Genomic DNA, 12,668 nt, shown 5'->3' on the forward strand with positions numbered 1-12,668 from the left:
TATATGGACTGCCTTTCTTAAAGGGCAGTCATTGGATCTGTGCCCTGGTTGGTTACACTTGAAACACTTCCCTGTCATCGGCTTTGCATAAGGATTCTCTACCTTCCTGGCTGTTTTGTCCCTCCTTTCCACTCAGTTTTTTCTGCTTTCCACCTGATTTATCTTCTTTTCTCCCATCATTTCTTGGTTGTATTTCCTGCACTGCCTTATTTCTATCGGTTGGTGCCTTGTATGCTTCACTGCTGTAACTATCAAACTTCCCCTTTTCATGCATCATCAGCTCTGCCTTTAAAGTCATATTCTTGGCTTCATTCAAGGTGCGCAACACCTGCACCCCTATTTTATCTTTAATTTGTGGCTTGAGCCTATCCAGGTACCTAGCAACTTGTTGTCCTTCAGTCTCTTTTAGGTCGTTCCTTTTAGCAAGCCGCATGAATTCGGCAGTATATTCATGGACTGAATTTTGCCCCTGATGACATCTTTGGTACTACTGGAATAAAATCTGCTCATAATCTAGTGGAAGGAAATCTCGTTGTAATAACTGCTTCATCCTATACCCAGTTCGCACAGGTAATTTTCCTTCACGCTGCCTCCTGGTTTGCAATCTCTCCCACCAGGCAGAGGCTCTACCTTTTAACCTGCATGCTACCAGCCGCACCCTCTTCTCCTCAGGTATCTCCATGTAATCAAAGAATCTGTCTCCATCTTCCAACCAATCAATAAAATCTTCAATGCCCAAGTTTCCATTAAAATAGGAATATCTACCTTCAATCTGAAGTCACCACCATCTCGGTCACTCTCACCCCCTACCACCATAGTTGGGGCGATCGCTAAAGTCATTCCTATGGTCGTTATTTCTGAACCCATAATTCTGCCTGCTTCTGTTTCTTGTAGGCCTATAGTTATTGATAATAAGCTCTGTTTCTTCATCTGACTCTTTATCTTCTTCGTAGATGGGACGCCTACGTTCATAGATAGGTCTGTAGACAGGTTCGTCTTGGGCACCATCATCCCTTAGTCGTACTCCATCACCATTCCCATCTCGGTTGGCACCTACGGCTAGGACATCCAGCCGATCCACAATCTCGTCAAAGCGTCTCTCCAACGCCTGGAATCTGCGATCAACATTTTGCTCCAAAGCCCTCAATGCCGCCTCTTGAGCTTGGAATCCAGCCTGCGAGGCTTCCACATCCTGATCACCGTCGCGAACATGACCGCCAACTGCGTTGTTGCCTCCTGTCATCAGATTGGGCTAGTTTTAGCCAGCTCTGCTACCACCTGACGCAGCGAATTAGCGTAGAGAAACTAGAAACCGCAAACAAAGAATGTTCTCCCAACTTTATTCAACCAAAAAAAATCCTCTTCTACATTCTCAGGAATCCTCACTATATAAGAGCTCCATGAATAAGGAAAGTTGGAAACTAAATAAACAAAATCAAAGCACTAATTGAAACAAGATCAGTACTGTAGACGGTAATCAAAACAAACTTTCCTACCAAAAGTTATTAGCTAATTAAACCTTCTTATAAAAAATGGAAACTGCCAAAGTATGATAGAAATAACCAAGAAGGGAAGTGTCCATTTACTTCCTTCACGCCCGCATCATATAGATTGGATAACACTTCATTCAAATAAGAACATACATGACCACAAGAATTAAATTTGGTTTGACATCTGTGATCTTCACACCAATCAAGTTAACCATTGCATAGACAAGGATGTTAGAAATAGAAATATACCAAAAGTATACTGTGACCCTTTATAAGTGTGAAATCATTATAATAAAAGTAAATTACATTTAGCATAAATAATAGTTTATTAAATTACAATATGTATTCTTATATTAATCACCCTTCGGTCAAATGTTTGTTAAGAAATTTCATCAATTTTATAAACTTTAGGGTACCTCATGAAACTTAAGTATAATCTTAATGGATAATTTGATAAAACTTTATGTGGACTTCTCTCTCTCTCTCTCTAGATATATATATATATGTATATATATATTATGGGGAATATGCAATTCACAACTCTAAAGTAAGGATTCATGCAATCTATTTTTTTTCTCCGTTGCAAGTTTAAAAGAAGCATTTTCTTGGCAGCGACGGATTTACTTGTGAGCTATTCTGGATAGCTCATAATTAAAATTAATTTTTTTAATATAAAAAAATTTAATAATAAATTAGTTTAAAAAAAATTTCCAACCCACTCCAAAATCTGTGATGTGCAATTTTACATCTCAAAAAAAAAAAAATAATCTCTTCCTATATAAATTTTTAGATTCGCACCTATTTTGTGGAAACATCAAATATATTAAAGAGATAAGCTTTTAATTAATTTGAGTCATTTTCCTTATTGTAAACGTGGGGAGCCAGACATGACAAGTGTCAAGTCTGGTCCTCGTTTAAGAATCTAACTTCACCTGCATTCACCGACCTATCCAATGCTTTGACAGTTGAGAGTGGGCAATTGCCCCTAATTAATTTTGTAGAAAATATATTTTGTACTAAGTCCAATCTTTTTCGAGATTTCCTTCCGTCCCCACTAAATTTCAAGCAAGGTGGCATGTCCAATCACATCATGGTAATACATTATTGGAAATGCTAGTTGTATAGAATGGTTTAGAGAAGTATTTGTCGGAAAAATTATTTTATTTTTTAATTTTTTCCTAAATTTCTGCCCAATTTCCATTTTCACTCTCTTTCTCTCTCTCAATCTAGCCACTGTTGCTCGCATTGTCATCACCCCTGCCCGATCGGCCATAGAAACCCGTCATTGTCACTCGTTGGCTGCACTCCCACCCTGCAATTAAAACACAAAACAAAACACAATAAAAATTTTATATTTTTTTCTTTATTTAGGTGAGAGGTTTATACTCGTCAGTGTACGAGTGTAGTTGTAGTCCAAACTTAAATTTATATTTTCTGAATGAGTCCAGGTCGTCCACTGAGAGATTTATTTATGGCAAAATAAAAAGAATGTCACACAAGCACACACGCATTTGGACAAATTGGCAACAAGATTTTTATGGTTTTTTTAAACAACAGATATTAGGAAATAAATTAAGGCAGTAATTGAAATAAATACTTTAAGTGAGAATATAAAATTGGATAGTACTTGAGTTAAGACAATTTCAGTGCCAACTCGTTGATTTCCAAATTTTAGCATAAAAGATTAGCAACATTAATTTAATTTCAGATATGAGGGTTTGTTATTAAATGCAATTAGAGATGATGATAGTTCTAGGTTAAGTAATCCCCATACATGATATGCGGGATTCTAATTTAAGCAACCACTATAAATCCAATTACAATTAATATACAAGACAACTAAATTAATCATCCGGGTTTGGGTATGATAGCGTTTCCAGTTCTAGTAACTCTCATGGGTGACATGAAAGCTCTAAGTTAGGCTTACGCTCCAATCCAAACCTAGTGATTTCTCAATAATTAAGATACACTCATACTGAAATTTAAATTAATGTTACTTATTTAAAGCGCAGTTTTCTTTGGGAATCATTGGCGTTGGACACTGTCCTTGCCTTAACCCAAGATTAGATTTAGCTACTCATTTTCATTTAAAAGTTAATTGACATGAATTTAAATGACGTAATTTAAATAACAGAATTTAAATGATAAGAATTAAAATAGTAAAAACTAACTGGCCATTTAGGCGGTGAATAATTAAAAGACAAGAATTAAAATTACAGAAATTTAAAGACATAAACTAACCGGCCATCTAGGCGGTGAATAATTAAAAGACAAGAATTAAAATTGCAGAAATTTAAAGGCATAAATTAACGGGCCATTTAGGCGGTGAATAATAAAGTAATAATAAATGACATAAGAATTTAAAAGAAGAAAGGAAGGAAGTAAGATCACAAGAGAGAATACTAAAGAAAAGGGGAAAGAACAAGAACAATTCTCAAAGAGAGAATTCTAAGGAAATAACTAAACTTTGATTCAAGAATAATAATCACACTTACAAATGCAATCAAGTGAGCTATTTATAGGCCACAAGATGCAATACAAACCACACAATTTCAATTATTCAATTAGACATAATTATATCTAATGGGCACTCACACACTTAAAGTTAAATGGATTTTAGCTATAATACACACCTAATATTAAATGGATTTTAGCTAAAATACATACCTAATAAAGCACTCATAAAGTTAAATGGATTTTAGCTATAATATCCACCTAATAGTTAAATGGATTTTAGCTAAAAAACACACCTAATAAAGCTCTCACATAAAAAATAAAAATAGATTTCTATAAATTGATTTTTTAATCTTCATTAGGATTAAAAATAATCCTTGGGCTTTCTTCAAATAATATCTTCTATGGGTTGCTCAAATTGGGCCTTAATTCTTCATGGGCTTGAATTCTTCATGCCTAAAAAATAATTTAATGTTATTAATAAATTATATATTATATATATGTATTACACATGGCACATATATATATATTATATTATATTATATATATATATTACATGCATGTATATAATGATGTATATGTATTATATATAATTTTATATATTATTATTATTATTTACTTTAGAACTTCATTTCATTCATCTTTCAATTTAAAGTTGCATATAACCATAAAATATATATTAATATCTAATTTAAGCCATTTTTAAGATCAAAAGAAGGGTATAATTATAACAAAATTTTTACAAAATTAACCACTAATCACTCGTACCATCGTCACTCTCTCTCTTTCTCTCCACTGCTTCTCCTTTGCCTCTATCCATCGCATCTCCACTACCTCGCCTCCTCCACCTCGCTCGCCCGCACTGAAGAAAGAACCCATCCCTTAAAAAATCGAGTTTAGTCGAAAATTTAAATTTAGATATATGGAGATTCGACCATTGGATCTGATTAGTTTTTTTATATGTAGGTCGATGGAGATATTAAATTTAGATCTAGTTTCTTTGGCCAATATATATTTTGATGATATTGGAGAATTCGAAAGAGATTTATCGGTTATTAAATTATTATTTTATTTATGTAGCATTTAAATCTTGAAAGTGTTCATTCGACTCATGTCTAATTATTTGAATATTATTAATACTAATAATAAGTAAATAAAAAGATGTAAAAAAATATAAAAAAAAAATACAAAAAGAATTAAAATTTATTATACTTAAAATGGAAAGACAAATGGGGATAAATACATTACCTCAATTTTGGGGTAACTGAATAGTGCTACCCCAAATTTGGGGTGGGTTGGAGATGCTCTTAGTTACCTTCCAATCCTCTTTAGAAGAGTAGATCCGTAACTGTCATCGTTGCATTTTGTTCATAGTGAGCTGCTGACCATCGATGATCATCACAAACCCTTTAGCTTTCTCGAGCAACCATTCCTTTTCCTCCAGCTTCGTAGAACCGTTGTCGTCAACGTTCTCAGATCCATTGCCAATCGTCGTGAGTTGCAGATCTGTCATTGTCGTGGCTGGCTAACCTTCCATTTTCAGCTTCTCCATCATTTGTAGCTGCCTTTTATCCGTATTAATAGTTAATTTCAATTTAATTTCAGTGTTAATTTTAGTTTGTGTTGTTTTGATAAAAATTGATTTGCAATACTTTCAAGTTAATCTTTCTATGATTTTGTTAATGGCTAACATTAATGAAGGGACTCACTAGTACGGGAATTACTAGTATGGCGGTAAGCGCAAAAATAAATTTTTTTAACGTGTATCAAATACATGCAACGAAATATAATATACACACTATACATAACTTAGGTATTTAAGCAACATGCATATTCAACAATTGAATGCATAAATAAATGTATACCTACTATTCGATGTAAGGTTGGGGTACATAAATAATTTTTATACTGAGAGCGTATCCACCTCACGTTGTGGTGGCCCTAGTTTATCCACACCTAATATATAGTAAGATATAGTTTCGATCATATTTTTCCGTGCTAGACACGGAGAATCTGGGTATGACCGGTGCCCGGGCCTCAGAATTATACACATAACAATTACACATATAATTTTTATGATATTTTTAGAGGAAGAAGAGAAAGAAAGCAGCGTGAGGGAGGGAGAGAGAGAGAGAGATATATAGAGAAAACAGAGGGCCCGTCTCTGTCATTTTATCAACCCCCTACTTCTTTTCTTCTTTCTTTTCAAAAAGCAATCCCTTCTTACGTCTGTCACCCCCTGGTTTTTGTGCAATCAATAATTGATTTTACTATGCACTATTTATAATCTGCCACCAATCTACTGTGCAATCAATAATTTATTTGATACTATACACTATGCATTATTGGCATGAGGGGCTAAGGGTCAACTTTTGACTAACCATTTTTAGAGATATTTCATGGATACGATGTCAGTACCAAACACAATACTGTATGATATGTAACCTTCTACATTTACTACTTGCTAGAAATCAAATAACATTGAAACCCTTTACGGTATCGATCAACTTTTGACCTATCACTAGAACTTCTCCAAATCTCGACGACGTTCCGAAAGTTCTTGAATAGCACTTAGCAGCGATTCAGGGCAATATAGGTGGCAGTGAATTAAGTCTCACTTTAAGTGAACTTATTATAGTTGACAATTACTGTGTGCTATAATATTTCCATCACCTAATGGCCCTTACTGAACGAGAGTCATGGAGTAACAAAGTTATAAACTCAATAACTATGTGTTGGACTTCATTAATATGACTAGATGACACCTCAAGAAACACATTTTCTGACTTTCAATCTTTCTTGACCAAGGACTATCCCGTCACATCAATAGTAGATCACAAAAGACATTAACCTCATCAAATATCGACGAGGGTGATGGATCCTATTCCCAACACCTTTCTCCATATACTAGCAATAGAAAATCACATAGATGAACGTTTCCACCTCCCAATTAGATGGTTCAGCTCATTAGTAAATTCTACACACCAATACATAAAACAACTGTGCCGGTTCAAGTCTAAGGATCAACACACCATTACAACCTGATCACTCAACCATTATCCACGATGCCATGTGGTCAGTCATCGATGTGACATTCTACGATCATTCCCAAACGACCACCCACAGGTTTACTAGCGACATTTCATGTCATATAACATGTGACACACCATCCTCCCATCGATATCCCCATATTGAACGAGATAATAATCCATATAGTAGTCCATACTCGATTAATCGGAATCCCCATCTAAAGAATCTAAGGACTAGCTAGGAATAGTTTAAGAAGCTCTATTACCAGATAGTTCTGTTGTAATACCCGAGAAATCCTTGAGGATATAAACGGAATTTAATGAAGGGCATAAATGGAATTTTTGAAAAAATGAGACTATAAGGTACACTATCGCGATTTTAGACGACTGGATCAGTCAGAGGGAGTACCTCAAACGTTAGATGATTAAGGGAAATGGTATAGTAAGGACGAGTAATACAAATTATGATTTTAGGAATCAAAAGAAATTGGATCGAGAACAGTTTTCGATACAACTGTCGACCAGGCTGAAAAAATTGAATCGACGTAGGGATCATCTAGAAAGTCAACGGAGTGTCTTGAGGACTTAGATTTTTTACATAGAACAACCCTTAAGTGATTTTAGGTTAAAACAAATGGATTTAAGGTCAAATCGACCAGTCGGGTCTAAGTGTAATTTTCTAAATTTGCTCGAGGGAGGTCAAAACAGTAATTTTTTGAAAGTTTCAAGGGCAAAATGAGAAGTACTAAACTGGTGGGCCTTAGTGACAGTGTTGGAAAGATCAGAGGTATCATGGTAGGGGCTAAAATGGAATTGGAAGAAAGCAAGGGGTGAAAGTGTAAAAAATGGAAAGTTTGCAATGTGAACGCGAAGGAAGAAGACAGTCGCCACAAATCTTTGCACCTGAAGGCCAATTTCGACGATGGGACGGCCGGGGAGGAGCTGGGGGAGGTCATATACGGCTGAGGGATGCTTGGTGGCCAAGGATTGGTCACTGATTGGCCGGATTTTGGCCGGATATCGGGTATAAAAGGAAGGCCGAGGGTTTTGATTTTTGGGCATCAAATCGGCTGTGTTTTAGGATGATTTCGAGAAAGTGAATAAGGGGGTTTTGATCCTTGCATCAAGGAGAAGAGATTTGGAGCATTTTCGAGCGTTTTGGTGTTCGTTTGAAGGCCATTCGAAGCTTGGCCGAGAATTGGAGGCGGACTGCCACCACCTACCTGCAACTCGACTTTCGATGGGTTTTTCAGTGTCCTTTCGGCATGAAACCGGTGGGGTTGTGATCGATTGAGGAAGGGCTTCAAGGGGGTACCAATTTCGGGGTCATCGGAGCAACCGCCGGCGGCCGGTTCAATGAAAAAGACAGTGGCACGTGCAGCCACGCACCAGCCTTCATTCTCACCTATGCGCTGAGTGCGCGAGGGCACGTGAGCAAGGGCTTTTTGGTAATTTTAATTCTAGAATTTTTCTTTAATTATTTTAGGGTTTATTGTGTTGAAATATTTGAAAAAATGGTTGAAGAAATAATTATTTTGGAATTATCAAGGTGAAAATTGGGAGAAAATAGAGGAAATTATAGAAAAATTGAGAAAAATGGATTTTGATGTTTCCTTAATTAAATATGGTGTTTTAGGAGTGTCATGGCTCGAGGTTGAGTGCAAGTATGAGTATTTGTTTGACACGTGAAACAAGGTTGTGCACGAGAATCGAGGCAATCCGAATACGTCAATGTGAGTGTTTTACCGAAAAACTTGGCTTTAAGTTGTGAGTGTTCGCCCCCAAACTTGATTTACTGTGGGTATTTCTATCCTAAAAACTTGGTGTTGTGTTACTTAAATGTGTTTAGAATTCATGCAAAATGGTTTTGTTGCATGCAAATGATAACCGGTGACGGTTGGATTTATGAGGAAGGTTCGTCCCTAAACGTGTTGAACTTGTGCATTACATTTTATAAAACTGTTGTTTATATGATGCATTGAATTTTGAAATGTGGCATTGTCTTGCGTTTTGTGAGTTGTATGGAATGTCAATCTAAGATGTTGTCTGGATAGTGTAGCCACAATTCTCCAAGGGCGTGACGGAATAATAGGGGTATCTGATGCTGGTGTGCATGTCAGGATAGCCGCCTTGGTTTTCGTGCCAGACCGTTTGGTCAGCAAAGTTGCACTAGGATGACTAGGTGGTCCATACTGTATTGTTCATGTGGGATGTCAGTCTAGGATGTTGTCTAAATAGTGTAGCCATAATTCTCTAAGGGCGTGATGGAATAATAGGGGTATCTTGTGCTGGTGAGTATGCTGAGATAGCTGCCTTGGTTTCCGTGATTGTATGGTGGTTCCTGGATACTTAAGGTGGGAACGTAATCTGGTGAGATGCGTTGGCAGCCTCATTTAAGCTAGAATCGCGTCGTGTCGTTAAGTCGGTATGATGGCATAGCTTTTAGAGAGATTGCTCTTTTCCCATAATAGGGTTAAGCGTTGGGGATTCTCTTAGGCTAGAGCTTACCGGGTGTATTGATTTATTTCATGTCTTGCATTCATTCATGAAAAATGTGTTTTTGAACTCTCACTTAGATGATTCATCATCTAATATGGACTTTGTCCCTGGAATATTCAAACGTTCCAGGTGAAGGCAGCGATGCAAAGGGAAAGGGAATTGCCGAGGAATGACGGCGAGTAGTGGATAGTTTATGTTTTGTCGTATTCAGTCATGCTGTTTATTTTGATGACATTATGTAAACGTTGGTTCAGTTTTATATTAAATAAAGTGGTTTTGGTTTGTGTCTATCGAGATTTCGATCGAGCTTTTGCATTTGAGATGATGTATCTGTCTTAATTTATCGATGATTCATAGTTGATATACTAAGAAGGTGTAACAGGATCTTCGGGGAATGGTTTATGTTGGGTTTTTTATTGTTTTGGAAAAATATATGCCCGAAATCTTACGTTACCTAACACTCTAGAGAAGTGGGGTGTTACATCTGTCATACAGTCTCAACACCTTAAGAATAAGGTTCACATAGAAGATGTAGGGACTCATTCATATAATTGATTGGAGAAAATATGAATGAAAAAAATCTTATCTATTATTGATTTATACAAAGATACAATGAATTTATTACAACAAATCCGCTAAATATCATCCAAATTTAGCATAAGAGCACACAATACTAACAAACATTACGTTAGCATTTATTTTATCAATTTATTTTAACTTAACTTTGATTTATATTGACAATTTACTCTCTGAAAAACACCAAATTCATGAAGACCCACAGTGAAACCTTGTCACGATTTTTCAGATATTTGGAATCCATTAGAATTATTATTTACTTCATAAAATTACAATAAATGGATAAAAATAAAAATTAAGAATAAACCAATGTTAGTTTATTTTTAGTTAATGTTTTCAAGTAGAAAATTTCTCAATTTAAACACATTTTTTCGTTTTATAAAGATTAAAACCGGTTTATATTTGACAGCAATAAAGGTATTTTTTTTCTTTAGTTTTTTACAAAAAAATAAAAAAATAAAAACTAAAGATAAAAAACAAAAACAAAAAAATTACAAATAAAGAGCGCCCAAATCTTTTGAGGTTTGCAGCCTTAAAAAGATATATGGTTTGTTATTAATGATTCTTGGTCGTGACAATAACACACATATATAAATCTAAATAGGTCTCCCATGTTGTCCTTTAAATTAATTTGAGCCATATATAGATAGGCATTTGTACCTGCCTGCCACATGACAAAAATTAATGGTTGAACTATTCACTCATATAAGTAGATTGAGTGGCTTATATTTTATGCATCGTCAGTGTCAAATGTTTTACATCATTCATTGAAGAGGGAAATTATCACCAACTACCATCTTTGAATGATAAAGATTTGTGGATGAAGGAAGCAATTGGGAAAGAATTATCATCCACATAGCATGGCTTTTGCATTCGACACATAACTGCCAAATTTAGTGATTTTTATATGTTATATATAAGTTAAGCAACAGTTCAGGCTTCAAGAGGTTAATATAAGTGTAAATTACAATACAATAAACATGTGAATAGCTTCTACCAAATCAAGTAAGGGTGTCCATGGTTCAATTTGACCGATTTTTGACATTTTCAGTACGTCAAATCGCTTGTGCAGTTTTCTGTTAAATCAGACTCGTAATCTGATTTGGTGCGTAGAAACCTCACCGAACCACACCATAAAATGCGGTGTGATTTTTGTAGTTTGGCCAAAACATCCAAAATATTAATTTACTCATTTTTGTGATATGATTTTCACAATTTCATAAATTATTTCATCAACTATTTAACCCATAAATCAAAATAAATATAAAATTGTATATAAACAATCTGTTTATACAAACAGATTGTTAAATAGACATAAATAGATTGTTTATACATAAACATCATAAATATATAAATTGTTACATAATTTTTAAAATAAATTGTTATTATAAATAGATTATATAAACAAAACAAAATAAATAATTTATATATAAACTTATAAACAATTTATAAATTGTTGAATAGATTGATAAATAAATAATTTATCAAAATAAATTATTTTATAATTTTTTATTATTACATTATATTTGGACAGTTCTGTTTAATCCGAACTGAGAAATTCTCAAATCACAAATTGCATAGTTTGAGGATTTCTGAAACCATACCGAGCCGCTTCTCTCAAAAAATTTCATGATGTGATGCACTTCGATTCAGTCAACTTTCCCGGTTTGTCAATTTTTTTAAACACCCCTAAAATCAACCATTTTTGGGTCATTGCTTATCTTCATACAATAAATATGTGAATAGACATTTGTACCTGCCTGTCACATGACAAAAATTAATGGCCCCAACAACCATTTGACTGAGATCCACAGAGAATATTGTATATTCCCTCTTATAAGTAGATTGAGTGGTTTATATTGTGTGCATCGTCGATGTCAAATTTTACATCACGCATTGAAGAGGGAATGACATATGGAGGGAGAAATTCATCCTTGTGGACTTATCATGCATTATTAGGTGGGCAACACTTCAAATTATTTTTTAAATATTTAGAAATTTAAAAAACTAAATTGGAATTTAATTTAAAAATAATTTATTTGACCACATGAATCGGTCAAATAACTTAAATTTATATATATGTACAATATGAATATATACACACACATTTATATAATAAAGTATAAAGAATATATATAATTAATTATATATATATATATACATATATATGAAAAAGGTTGCCAGCCTGCAGGATGTGAGGTCACTTTCTGCGAAGAAAGGGACTCCACAGTCCTCAACACAGCAAGCAGCTACCCGCTGCGTGCCAATTTCTTCCTCTTTCTCCTTTTTTTTTTTTTTTTCATGTGAACATAAATATATTTAAACAACTTTTTCATGTGAATATAAGTATATTTCACAAGAATGAAACGTTTCAAAAACAAAAATAAAACATAAATCTTTCATATTAATTAGCTTCTCTAGCTATGAGGAAAACTAGAGGTCTTGTAAATTTTGGAATGACCACCAGAATCGAGCATAAGAAATGAGAAAAAATAGAGAATAATAGAAAAAGAAGAAAAAAAAGAAAGGATACAACTAGTGAAGGAAAGAAAAATGTTGTCATTAAGGTGACCCAAAGCAATCAAGACCTTCTCCAAAAAAATCCCAAAGTAAATTAATC

Source organism: Diospyros lotus, chromosome 11, assembly GCF_014633365.1.
Source record: "Diospyros lotus cultivar Yz01 chromosome 11, ASM1463336v1, whole genome shotgun sequence".
Taxonomy (NCBI): Eukaryota; Viridiplantae; Streptophyta; class Magnoliopsida; order Ericales; family Ebenaceae; genus Diospyros; species Diospyros lotus.